General features: G+C 47.4%; 1 protein-coding gene across 1 annotated transcript in view; it reads right to left on the bottom strand.

Annotated features, from left to right (window-relative positions):
* Positions 1 to 12,737, bottom strand: part of LOC112309687 (collagen alpha-6(VI) chain) — a 140,105-nt gene extending 127,368 nt beyond the window's left edge. The window contains exon 1 of the mRNA XM_024565909.3: positions 12,602 to 12,737. The gene's annotated coding sequence lies outside the window, so the exon portion shown is untranslated. The remainder of the gene's footprint in view (positions 1 to 12,601) is intronic.
* Between the last annotated feature and the right edge of the window lie 1,270 nt (positions 12,738 to 14,007).

Raw genomic sequence — 14,007 nt, forward strand, 5'->3', positions numbered from 1 at the left:
TCCACCCCTCCCAGGAAATCAGGAGGTGGGACTGAACTGCCAACCCTCTATTAACAGTTGGTTCCTCTAGCAACCAGACCCCACCCTTACATGTTTTCAAAAGTCACCTCATTAACATAAACCCAGGTGCAGTAGATAGGGGCTCATTGTGAATGACGAGACACCATTTCACCTTTGTGGTCCTGGAACTTTCAGGAACCAAGAGACAAAATAGGACAACAAAAGATCCTGCCATTGCTCTTATTGTTTAGAAATTCCAAGGGAGCTGTGAGCCAGGAACCCTGGGCAAAGACCAAGAATCAGGGTCCCTGCCCTCAGGACTCAGTCTGTGCAAACAGAAAGAGGTCAGGCTTTGCTGGGGAGCCTCCCTGAGGGTAGGAAGTGCTCCCAGCAGGGGCCCCTCCCCTGGATGTGGGGTCAGGAAAGGCACCTCAGAAGAAGTGGGTGGCTAAACTGAGGCCAGAGAGAGAGAAGCCGGAATTAGGGGATTCTAGGGAGGAAGTGAAGTACGTCCAAGGCAGCGAGACTAGCAGGCACCCGCAGAGGCCCAAAGAGGAAGGAAGGGCTTGCACATGTAGGGGCCAAAGGCAGTTTAGAGAGCTAAGTCACCGAATTTCCTTCTATCTCCTTGGTACGTCATCATACAATCTGTACAATACATCTGTGCCTCATTTTTCCTCATTTGTAAAGTAGGCATGAAAATACCACACTTCCTGGATTTTAAGCTCACATTTTCCTTATTTTAAGATTCATAAAATCAGGATGTGTGTTACTATAGATTTGTACATTTCCTGCCATTGTTTCCCCCTCTTCCTTGAAAGCTATTGGCCAACTTATGGTGTCACAGAATTAAAGAAAGGTGGAGTCACTTTTGCCTTTCCTGTCTCCTCGGGCTAAGAGAATACGGGACTCTCCTGAGATCAAGACCCTCAGTGGGTCCATTGCACCTTGGCATCACCTGGGGAGCTCTTCAATTCTCCCAATGCCTCAGCCCCATCCCCAGAGATCCTGGTTTCATTGGTCTGGAGTAGGAACCTGGTGGGTATACATATATATATTTTTTGAAACCTAGGTGATTCTAATATACAGCCAAGGTGGAGAATTGATACCACCTAATCCTATCGCTGGGGTCAGCAAACTACCAGCTGGGAGCCAAATCTGATTCTCCTTTTTGCTAAATACAGTTTTGCTGGGCCACAGCCACACCCAGACATTTACATACTATCTGCTGCTTTTTCTTCACTGTGGCGCAGCGGAGTAGCCGCAGCAGACAGAGAGTGACCCAAAAGTCTAAAATGCTTACCTGGCTCTCTCCAGAAAAGGTGTGCCATCCCTTGCCCTATGCCTTTGCCACCGCAAGTGTGGTTCTTGGCTCAGCACCACTGGGAGCCCTTTGGAAATGCAGAATCCCAGCCCTAGTGAACCCATCGGCCTGCAGAGAACATCATCCCCAGAAGGTTTGTGTGCACAGCAAGGGTTGAGGCGCCCTGCCCTGTGCCCCTCTGACTGCTGCCCCCCCTCTCCAGCCACTTTTCTGCCCTCTACCCCTGCTCAGGTCATCGTAGTAATGCTCCTTGCTCACTGAGCTTCTCTCCTGTCCTCATTAATTGGATCTGCTTTGTGATTTTTCTCTCATTGTTTTCCGTCATAGCTCATCTCCAGTCTGTGATTAAACCTTCATTTGAGTGTCAGTCTCATTCATGTCTGTCCGCCCACTGGATTGGACCCCTCAGAGGGCGGACACCACGTCTCAGGGCATAAAGTATAAAACACACTGGGTGGTGCTTCCGAGAGGGGGCCATGGAAAGAGGAAGGAAAGGTTCCTTGGGGGTCACTTGATGGGAAAGAGCAGAGCCAATTCCTACGCAGAGCAGGGAGGGTGCAGCCTAGACGGTCCTGGATGGTGAGCCGCTAGTTTAGATTTTCCTCTTTTTGCATTTCAGGGTTAAATAGTATTCAACCACCGAAACATTGAAGCACTTTGCTAACCCTCTGCAGAGCAAGGATCCAATTTTACCAGCTGTTCGTTAGGTGAAATATCCACGTATATAAATTGGGAATTTAATTACAAAGGCAGGGGTCCAAGGATGTGATCATTGCTTGAGAAAGTTACATTTCAGGCCCTCTTTTCCCTTCCAAGGGGACCAGGAAACTCTTAATTGCGTTCTATTCTTTTTTTCCCTCTTAATCACAACTTGCCTCAACTGGGTGTGGTTTTTTATTTTATTTTTTCCAAAATGCCCCTGGGGAGTGAGCATTTTTGAATGGCTAACTTCTTATATGAAGATGAAACACACCAGCTGCTGTTGTCTAAAGCTGTGGTGTCTTTCAAAACAGAACCCAAGTCAGACGGCTTAGGCCAACACCAACAGTGAGACGAGATCAACAATTCTGCTGGGGAAGAAAACGGGGTCGAAGGAGAAAGGTAACAGTCTCAAGGCGTCCCAGTTAGGTGATCAGAACCGTGCTTGCTGCCAGGGTGCCTGGCTAAATGGTCGAGTCCCCCACTAGGAATATTTAAAGTACATTTTGGTAGCCCCCTGTAGGGAAAATGAAATCAGTCAGGCTCCCTCACCTGGATGCCCCAGCAACTGTGACTTAGCACTGTTCATATGACCTTGAGTGTGGGCCCGCAAGCACAGAGTCACGATCTTTTATATAATGTCTTGGCACCCTGCCAGCTTTGTGTGCATTTAGTAAATCAGGGAGTCGGGACTTCCTGCGGTGCTACACGCAGCAAGCTAGCTGGGTGCGTGGGTTGCCCCACCCCAGGATAAAGGCATGTCAGATATCCTGACGGCTCCATGAATTTTCTTCCATCTTCCCAAATCCCATGTGAACCTGCCCGGCCTTGAACGGCTGGAAGACACCCCACTGCCCCAAATAAGAGAGCACAGTGTTCGGAAGGGATTCCGCTGTCAGAGGGAAAGTAGCCTGAGTGAGGAGTGTCGAGACATGTGTTCTAGTTGGAGCCGAGAGGCCTTAGGCCGATCCTTTAATGTAAACTCTCAGCAATTCATTTTCCCCATCTGTAAGATAAGGTGATTTTAGTGCACTTACTTATCCGCTCGTTTCTGTGTGCCAGCCACTGTGTTAGGCAGCAGGCAGCCCATGACAAGGAAAACCAGACGTGGTCTTGGTCCTGTAGTCCATTGAGGGACAAGGCATTTTTGAAAGAATTATATTAATAAGTATAAAATTATAAATGTGTCACATACTATAAAGAAGAGTTTCCTCTAAGACCCCACTGCCAATCTGTCAGTAAGTCTGGTCAGCAGTACCTTCAAAATATGTTTCAAATGTAACCACATCCCACCACCTCCCACCCACGTCCCTGCCACGGCTGCTTCTTGCCTGCATTCGTACGCTAACAGATCCCCATGTTTGACTCCTGCACCCTTCAAACATGAGCTAGCCCTTTGAAGGTATACATTAGATCAGTATTCCCATGTTCAAGCTTTCAAGCGACTTTCCATCGGGCTCGGGTTAAATTATAACACCATAAGCATGCCTATCAGGCTCTACACATTACGGGCCATGCCCATGACCTGTGACCTCCTCCTCCTTACTGTCTCTCTCATTCCCTCCACGCCAGCCACACTGGCCTCTTTGCTCTGATGGAACGTGCCAAAGCCATTCCTGTCTGGAAGGGTCTTCTTCCCAGGGAGCCTCATTTCACTCCCATGTTCGCTCAGGCCTCTGCTTAAATGTCACCTCCTCAGAGAAGCCTTCCTGATCACCCCCTCCAAAATACCCTCCCATTTCCTGATAGTCAGTCACTTACCCCTTAAACAGCTACTTTTTCCTAGCATTTATCACCACCTAGAAGTTATTTGTTGACTTCTCTATTGTTTATATCCTCCCTGAAGGGGGGACTTGGTCCATGTTGTTTTCTGGCACCTAAAATAAGACTTATACCTAAAAAAGGGCTTAACGAATAATTGTTGAATTATTATATACTAAAATGCCATGTAATAAGGAGAACTGATTAGCTCAGAGAGGTCAGGAAAGGCCCCTTAAGGGACTGCTATTTAAATTAGTGTCTAGAGGAATGGTGAGAGAGGAGAGCTCGTGCAAAGGTCCTGTGGCAGGAAGGCCGGCAGAGTGGTCAAGGAACCGAAGGAAGTTCAGTATGAATAGAAGTCAGAGCAAAAGGGAGCATGTCACTCAGTGAAGCCGGAAAGGAAGTGGCCAGGCCATACATAGCTTTACAGGGTCTATTAATCATTTCTGTCTTTATCCCAAGATTGTTGGGAAGTCATCAAAGGATTTTAATTGTGGAGAAGAATGGGGGAAGGACCAGTTGCTGTTGTTTACAAAAATTACTTGAAATGATTTGTAAGACCCATTTTTGCTCTGAAATTCTAGGATTCTATGAAAAGTCAAGCGCAAAATGAGAATAGACTTTTGAAAATATTAATCTTACTCAGTTTAAGCTACTAGGTTTTATAGCCGCCAAAACATCACCACTTTGGGACTGTATGTTCCTGTTGAGTTCAGCACTCTCCCTTTCTTCCCTCCCCTAAAAAATATATTATCCCAATTTCCTCCTAACATGAAAGATATGACTTCTGAACTATTATTCCAACCATGCAACAATCTAAGTTGAGCATCATTATTGGGAGCTTCTGGTCTTTGAAGCGTGCTTTTTCCAGCTTATCTGGCAGAATGGACAAGTGGCAGGGTCAAGGCCTGGGTGTTACTACATCCTGAATTCGAACCCCTCCACCGGCCAGCAGTTCATGCACCTGGAAACCCCAGGCCCTCATATGTAGAAGGGGGCATAATGATGGTACGTCCTCACAGAGTTGTTGGGAGGATTAAGTGGTAATATATACAAAGGGCTTAATAAATGCTCAGCTAATTGCCATAAGTCCCTGGATTAGAGTATTCAGAGATCCACCGTGTGAAGAGACCTGGGCTTGGCCATCTCCTTCTACCAGGGCGGTTCTCGCCAGTCACCTCCCGCTTCCTGGCGGAAGCTAGTGGCATGGCTGCCGCCGGAATGCAGAGCACTCGTCTCCTTCCTCAGAGTGGGGAGTTCAGCGGACGTGCAACGCATGTGATCACAACCTGTCTTTCAGAGTCCAGCACACTACTCACATGAACCATGCCTACAGCTGCAAACCGAGACAGCAGCGGAACATCTGAGCCTAATTGCATGAAGAAATGGAGGGAATGATGGGCTGAGAAATAAAATAAATGAACAGATCAATGAAAATCCTCAAGCCTTTGGGAGAAAAATGGGCACCTGTCGAAAGTACTGTGCATCTAGGAATACATTTTAATGGATGTATGAGGTGGGTCTCTAACACAGGCACCACCTTCAACCATCCATTTACTTATTTTTCTTAGTATAATGACTGTCAATCATAGATGACTTTGTGCACCCACGTTGTTGGGGTATGTAGAAAAAAGGGGGTTTACAAACTTTGGGTGTTGAAGCAGGGTGGGGCACCCCTGGCTCTGTGAGCTTGACGACTGGACTGTTACAGACTCAGGCCCGAGCCCCAAAGCAGTAATTTACCAAGTAATACCTAGAAGTCTTTAAAGTGACAGACAGCTCTCTGAGATGCTAATATCCTCATATCCACCCCAATTATGTGCTTAATTCACTCCCCACTATTAAAGCTAAAGCATGCCTTGCCTTCCTCATTGACCCATGCGAATCTGTTAATTGGCTGGGCGCTTTCCTCGATCCAGGTAAATCACCGACAAAGGTTGGTGAGCGTTTTCATGACAGGTCCCTGGGGCCCAGGTACCAGGCGCTGATGCTGCTGTTTCAGGGTGACAACAGTAACCCTGGAGGAGGGGAGAAGTCAAGGGGGAATGGCGGTTGGGCATAATTTATTACTGCCAAACTCTTGGGAAAAAAGCGCCTCAGTTTAGAAACTGGAACTGTGGCACTAATCCAGGGAATGCAGATGTTGAAGCTTGAAAAGAAGGATTGTTTGGAAGAAACTGTGTGAGGGAATTAGATGCCATTATATGTCATTATGTCACTTACATTTCCAAAAACACCCGTTACGCACGGTTTGAAAGGACATCAGAAAATCAGGATGCTTTTAGCTAAACGACCCTCTCCTTCCTCTGGGCTCCACCCCAGGCCCCTCTATCAAAGTGCCCATTTCACTTACCCGCCCTAGTAAATGGTGTTTTTTATCTCAAACATCACAGGGTCAAGTCAAGCATAACACTTACCTTCCTAAACCCATAGGAACTATCATTTACTGAGCACCTCCTATGTACCAGGAACCAAAAATCCATTCTTTCATCAAATCCTCTCAACCCCCCCGTGCCTATGGTTTCTCCTTCAAACGAGGAAACTAAACCTCAGAGAGCTTATGTGACCTCCCCGTGGTCATCAGCTAGTGAGGAACCTGACTTCAGCTCACTTACTTACACAACATACGTATCGAACATCTAAATGGCTAGCACTGAAGATAGCCAGGTAAACATGAAAGGCAAAGTCGTCACAGTTTAGTAGGAGAGCGGTATGATGAGGGAAGTCCAGAGCATTGTGGGGACTCAGGGTAGGGCAGCTTAACAATGCTTTCCCAAAGAATGGACATATTAGCTTAGCCCTCTCGGGACATGAGGGGTTGGTTAGCCAGAATTAGAGTCTAGAGAATACTGTTCTAGGTAGAGGAAATTCCAAATGCAAATGGCAGATGGCAGGAGAGACCAGGGTCTCCTTAACAAACTGGAGGGTTGGGAGTGGGGACAGGGATAGGAAGGCACGAGGCAGATGGGGTAGAGTGAATTCGGGTGGCGGGAGGATCTGCAACCACAGTGAGGATTCTGAAGATCATCCGAAGGCCTGGGAAGGTACAGGGTTTGGGAGGCCCACTGAGGCCGAACTATGGAGAGTGCTGGAAGAGGAGAGGGCCAGAGGCAGGGAGTGGACTAGGAGGCAGTGCTGTCTGAATGAAAGGAAGGATGGTGCTTGGGAGCTAAGAGCAGAGGTGACAGGGAGGAGGGAGAGGAGTTGGCAGAGAACGTTAGCAAACAAGATCGTTAGGACTTGGACACTGATTAGATGGGACTGTTGATGAGGGCTGGGGGGAAGGACAGGGCTTCAAGGCTATGCAGGAGCTTTCCGGTGGGACCATCGAGTCGTGCCATTCACAGGACGAGGGCAAGGTTGCAGGGAGGATAGATAATGCCATGCTGGGTTTGTGATGGGAGAAGTTCAAGTGCCTTGTGGGCAGTTAGATGCCTGGGTCTGGAGTTCCCAGGAGAGACCTGGCCTGGGGGGAGAGTTGGGGAGTGAATTAGAAAGTAATTGGTAAACGTGGTGGTTGATGTTATGTGTCAACTCGACCGAGCTAAGTGATAGTAAAACATCATTTCTCGCTGTGCCTGTGAGGGTGTTTCAGGAGAGATCAGTGAGTCAGTGGGCATCGGCCAATCCATGCAGGGCCTGAATGGAACAAGGGAGCAGAGAAGGGGTGGCGGATGAGCTTCGATTCAGTGCTTCAGCAGAAGCACCCATTTCCTCCGCCCTCGGACCTTGGCACTCGGCCTTCAGATTCAGACTGAACGACACCATGAGCTTCCCCAGTTCTCTGGTTTGCCAGTGGCGGATCACAGGACTCTCGGCCTCCTGAAACACATGAGCCAATTGCTATGATAAATATCCTCTTACACATTTCCATGTGTACTGCATTGGTTCTGGTTCTCCAGAGAACCCGAACACGGTGGGCAAATGGTGACCAAACCAGAGGAGGAGGTAGGAACATCCAATAGAAATACAGAGAGGCCAGTTCCATCCTTAAGAACACATGTTTGAGTCACTTCTCATAACCAGCAGAATGTGTTCTTTCTCTAATGACGGGGTCACACTGCACCCTCACTCTGCTGGTGTCACCCTGAGTCCTCACTGACATATCCCTCCATGTTCCTGTGACACAGTGACACAGCTCTCAAACAGCTGATGGGAATCCAGGATCAGGTCACAACCAACAAACTAACTGACACAGGCATGACGGAAACAGCACTAGCTAGGGACAAAACTCTCTTCCCCAGGGAGCAAAGCAAGAGTTCCGTTCCTGATTCAGTTTTTGCCTGGGATGGAATGTGCAGTATACTTACATCACAGCAAAAACACTGCATGTACTGAAATGGCTAACAAACTGTTGGTAGGCTGGGTCTCCTCCAAAGCAGACTCTGGGCAGGGGTTTGTGCGGTTAGTGTATTTAGGAGGTGACCTCAGGAAGCACTGGCAGGGGAGCAGGGAAGTGAGGCAGAGAATCGTTAAGGAGCAGGGCAATTACCCTTCTGGGCAGCTGAGCTCATTACCCTGGGCGCTCTTGGAAGATCATCTCAAAAGTTGCCTCCCCCAGACTGGAAGAAAGCTGGGCTGTTAATTCACCAACTTCCATGAGTGAGTGGGTGAGGGTTGCTTCCAGGGGTGTTAACTCCCGGGCCCTTCTGGCCCACTTCACAGGAGTCAGGCATGCCCCCAAGGCCAAAGGCAGTTGATGGACCTTCACAGATGCTTGACGTGGGAAGGTTCCATCATGCACTAGAAGAGTGAATTCACAGGGAAGGTGGGCAGAGCTCTGGCATCATCTGCTAGCCAGCAGAGAAGAAAAAAGCCTAGACACAAGAGCAATCTGCTACAATGTATAACATCGTCTTCTCAGTGTTACAGATTTTAACTGCCCCAGACAAAGGCAGAAGTAAATGTGGTTATGGAGTTGACTACACATGGTTTGTGGTGAGCCCCGGGTGCCAAAAGATGGCACGTGGAGTGCTTGACACTGTGGGATGTTGTCCACCAAGCAGTAATTGCCGAAAGTGACTATGACTTGCTCATGGTCTCCAAAGCTTTATTGTGTTTGGACCCACGTACTGGAGATTTTCCGTCAGAATTTCTTTCCAAACATGAATCAAGTTGTTTTTAAAGGACTTGTTAAGTGATTAGCTTATGGTGTTTTTCAAGCCAACACAAATGCCTTTGCCAACTCACTCTGGCAACGTCTGACCCTCCGAAGTCTGGGGTAGCGTCCTTAGAGCGTAGCAAAAACCTCCTGAGTCAAATCAATGTCCAGCCCTTAACTGTAAGTGGTTAAAGAGTGGTTAAGTGTACATTTAGTATGTACTTGTGACTTCTGAGGAATGTTGAGGTTTATATTCCTACCCCCTCGACCATTAGATCATTTGGGGGAAAACTTTCTACTCAGGGCAAAATTAAATTTGTAAGTTTCCTTCGACGTGCTATTTGGAACCACACAAAGTAGCAGCCGTAAGGTGGTCTCAGTCCATGTAGGTAACACGCAAACGTAAGATTTAGAGTCAGAAATGGCAGATCAGCTGTTTCTCACTTCAGCCAAAGGGAAGGTCAGAAACGGAGACACGAGCAAAGGTGATACAGTCGCCTTTGTCTTCCTGAGAGTGTGCACGCAGGTGGATGTCCCAAGTGCAACCAACTGCTCCAGATTTACCTGAGCAGCACACTTCAACCAGACTTGAGACTTTCAGTCATTCATGTATCCAATTTTTATTGACTGCCTACTAAGTACCAGGTACTGTGGAAAGTGTCAGGAATATGAGAGACACAAGAGATCTTCTCTTCTGCTCACAGTTCACGTTAACCAAACAGTATCCATTTTCATTCACAGCAATCTCTTCCAAATTTCCTGCCAGGGCCTGGGGGTCACCCCAAGAAAAGACAGGTTTAAAAGGGTGAAGAATGAGGGGAGGAAGTGAGACCAAGTTTCTCTAAGGATTATTTCTTCTTTTAAAAAATTAGGCCTTTAATGAGTCATTGTTTTATAAAGGCTCCTTTTTTTTTTTTTTTTTAACTTTTTAACTCTCTATTCCCTTGAAGAATTTAAGGTTCCTTTAGGAGCCTTTATATCAAAATTCTGAAAATTCAAGTAGAATACCTTTCTGCTGAAAGTAGGAAGGACACTTTTGTTATCACAAAACCATTACCCAAAGAAACTAAAACACTGAGTGCACTTTTGACCTCTCCAGGAAAAGTTGCCCCGGACTGTAAAGCATAAGATAGGAAGAAACACGTAACGGAATACATAGCCACAACTCCCACACATCTCTTCCAGAACCTCAGCGTGCCTGCGTGATAGGTCTTTCCTTAAACAATCTCTGCACGTTGGAACGCTCCCAGGGAAACAGGGAGATGATGAATGTTTGGCAAGTCATGCGTTATTGTTCGTCATGCGCTGTGCTCCATGGAAACAAGGTATCTCGGTGAGGTCAAAACACAGAATAAAACTGGGCTGAACATTAACTGAATTTTGGGAACACTGGCCTTGATGCTTAAAATTTACCCCTGTCATCACCATCGCCCTACTTATTGAGCCCTTATCATTTTATAAGGGTTTTTAAACTTTTTTCTCGCCATCCCTGTGGAGTAGATGGGTATTGCTGCTCCACGGGGCAGGTGAGAAAAGACTCCCGGGGGTTAAGTGACTGTCCACGCCAGTCTCTAACTCGAACCTAGACCTGTTTCAGAGCAAAGCCAAACCACTTCCTACTTTAAATGAAAACAACAAAAAGGTCCGAAGGGAGGGAAAAGAGTCTGGTCAACATCTGATCACCCTACAATGGTTTTATATATTCATGACACTTATAAAAGTAGAAGTATAGAAAATCTAATCTTCATCTTGTTTCCCGGGATGGGAGGAGTTGGCGATCTTCCATTGCAAAGACATCCTCCTTAGTTGAGGCCAGTTTTATTTGTTTGCAGAGGCAGCTAGCAGTTGTATAGTTTTGAGAAATTTCAGAGGTAGGTGGTATTTACTGACAGGGAAGATTTTCTTCAGTCATTTTAAAGATCGCTATTTTTTTCAGGGCTCTGTAGCATACTGTGCATATAGATGAATAAATAATGCAACAACTTTTTATTCACAATTCTTGTAACCTGACCTTCATTTGGTGGCTTCATTAGCTGTTCTTGACAAGGTGTGTAAATAAATACATAAATCTCTCCTTTATAAACATTCCAACTCTTCAAAATTTTCTGAAATTCAGACTATCTGAATGGAACGGGAAAGTAGAAATTGCAAGTATACTATGTGTAACAATGTCTTTCTTGAGAATTGTTTCACAAGACGATTTCGTCAAATGAAAAGGTTTCTGTCAGCCCCGGCCAGTGTGGCTCAGGTGGTTGGACCATCGTCCAGTAAACTGAAGGTCTGCAGGTTTGGCGCCGGTTGTTTCTCTCCCTCCCTCGCTCCCTCCCTTCCTTTCTCTCTGAAACCAATAAGCATGTCCTTGGGTAAAGATTTTTTTTAAAAGGTTTTTATTACTTAAAAAAAAACTAAGAAAATGATTCTCCAATGAAATTTAACATAAAGTCTTTTATGTACATCGTAAAATTTGACTTCACGTGTATTTTACTTTTGAGTGGAAGACGAGCTTTTTTCCTCAGGTCCTCTTCTGTACTTATAATATTTTGGAATAAAATGAGGGAGGAGAGAGGAATTCAACAACTTCTTTCATAAGGGAAAAAAACCTTTTAAGACCATGTATTTTAAAACACTTTCTTTAGGTCCCTCGGGACTTTTATGTAGGTGATCTCATGTGTGCGGACACTAAAAAAATAAGCTGAACGGTGTAAGTTCAAATGGTAGACTTGGAAATTTTATATTAAAAATACATCAGACAGATCTGTCTCTAAAACAGCAATGGGACTGCTGTTTCTGTTACTATAGAAATTCTTGACAAAAGACTTCTAATATCCTGTCAGTCTCAAGTCTTAGGGTTTTCACCAACACTTCAGATATTCCTAATCAATATCACCACTCATCTCCCCTATGAAACTCCCCCCTCCCCTCACCTCCTGGCAAAGATCATCTTTAAATATCACGGGGAGTAGACCTCTAAAAAGAGAGGTGAGAAATCTTTATCACAAAAGAACACAGAAGAAATCACTTCCTAGTTTCGATGTTTCCCCTCTTGCAGCCTGCCTCCACCCCTCATCAAAATTATTCGCACAGTTGATACTGAGCCAGGTAGTTGGAGTTCCATGCATTGCAGAATGTTCCTGGGCATTCATAAAAGGGCACATTTTTCTGTCTTCTCCCCTCCTTCCAAACAACAATAAAACCCCAAGCATCTTTAATACATTTGGGTGAGGTGCAGGAGCAAAAGTATAGGCTGGGTCTGCACAGGCTTGGGAGTGACCCTTTCTGACCCAGGCTGGTTAACTTCATTCATCCGTTCCCCTGTCTCCTGCATAGTCCTGAGTGCCTGCCACACATCAGTCCCTGTGCTGGGCATGGGGACACACTGTTGGGTAAGGCACCTCTCAGTTTTCAAGGCACTCCGGTGTGCAGTGGGGGAGGTGGAGCAGGGAGCAGAGAATGACAACGGTGTGCCCTACAGGGTCTCCAACAGAGGGATGCAGAAAACTAAAAGGAAGATGAAAATGGGGGTGAGAGCAGCTAAGTCTGCCTAGGGAGTTGAAAAACAGGAGTTGATGTTGAGCTTCTGAAATTCACTTCTTTCCTTCATCACAGTCCCCACGCAGCCCCCTCTCTCTGGCCCGTCCCTCTCATGCAAATACTGACCACTTGGAAACCAAGTTCTGGCTCTTGTGGTGCCAGCAGACTTTAGCTCCAAGACTTACCTAAGCAAAACTTCCACGCGGACCCCAGCCCCGCACTTCCCAAGCCCTGGACCGGTGTCCTCCAGAGGCGCACTGAGGGGACTGAGCGCACCACCGCCTGGAGCGCAGCGCAAAATGCCTCAGACCGCAGGGAGACAGTGCGGAACCTCTGGAACCGTGGAAGGGACGGACGGGAGGCAGCGCTGGCGGCGTTGCTCTTCTCCGTGTCCTGCCGTCTGGCGGCAGCTCCCACGCCCCTCCTAACGCTATATACAGGCTTCTCCCCGCCCAGAGCCGACCCTTCCCCGCCCTGGCGGCCCCGGCCCAGTGCACGTCCCAGGAAGGGGCGCAGCGGAAGGGAGGTGAAGAAAGTGGGAGCTGGGGGGATTACGAGGGCTGTAACTACCCCACCGGCTCCTCCCCCACGTGGAACGTCTATCCCCAGCTCCAGACCAGGGGAGGCTGTTGACCGCAGAAAAATGTGGGCGTCCGCGGGGCGCATCTTCTTTGCGCCCAGCAGACTCGCAGGGCACGCGCGCGCCAACCGGAGGGTTGGAACTGTTGCTGCTTGGCGGCTTTTTCTGTGTTCCGGGGTCTCCTGGCAGAAGGCAGGGGCTACAAGGGAACATGAGAGCCTTAGGGTGGTGGGAACTCCTTCCTCTTGCCCGTGAAGGGAGGCTACCCACTGCGCGCCCCATGATTGAAGTGAAGTGCCATTGGTGGCAGGGGTCCCTAGGCGAATATCCTTGACTCTTTCTTCTACTTTTTCTCGATGACTTTCCATTCATCAATCTATCCATTTAACTCGTTTCACAGATACTGAGCACCTACTATGGGCTACTAGATGCTGGAGATCTGAACCCACTGGGGCTCTCAGCTTAAAGTGTCCCTAGGGAGACACGATGGGCACGGGCAACAGGATGGTGATTGCTGCGTTGGGTAAGGGCTGCAATGGGAACGTAAAGAAGGGTTCCAACTACAACTGGGAAGGCCAAAAGAAGCTTCCCTGAAGAAGTCAAGTCCAAACTGAAGTCTGAAGAGCGAGCTAGGCATAAAATCAGGACAAAGGGTGTCTCAGACGAATGGCACAGCAGCTGCCAAGTCTGGGAAGTCTCAGGGAGCGCTGTCCCTTTTCAGCGGAATCAAGTTTGTTTTTTAACTTTGCTGTTTACTGTCATCCTAAGTAAAGAAAAAAAAAATCAAATCTGAAGAAAGAGGAACTTGTAAGTGGCAGGACCGGGGTCTGAGTGCAGGCTGCATGGCCCTGGAGTTGGCTTTCATAGCATAGGGTGTCAGCTTGGCAAGCGGCGGGCTCAAAAGCAAGATGGTTCCCTTGGAATGAGGGTTCCTCTGAAATCTGGGGCATAACTTCAAGTCTCGGCTAGTCCGTCAATCAGCAGCTGCTGCTGTCACCAGGTCCTGAACCT

The sequence above is a fragment of the Desmodus rotundus genome, chromosome 8, assembly GCF_022682495.2.
Source record: "Desmodus rotundus isolate HL8 chromosome 8, HLdesRot8A.1, whole genome shotgun sequence".
Classification (NCBI taxonomy): Eukaryota; Metazoa; Chordata; class Mammalia; order Chiroptera; family Phyllostomidae; genus Desmodus; species Desmodus rotundus.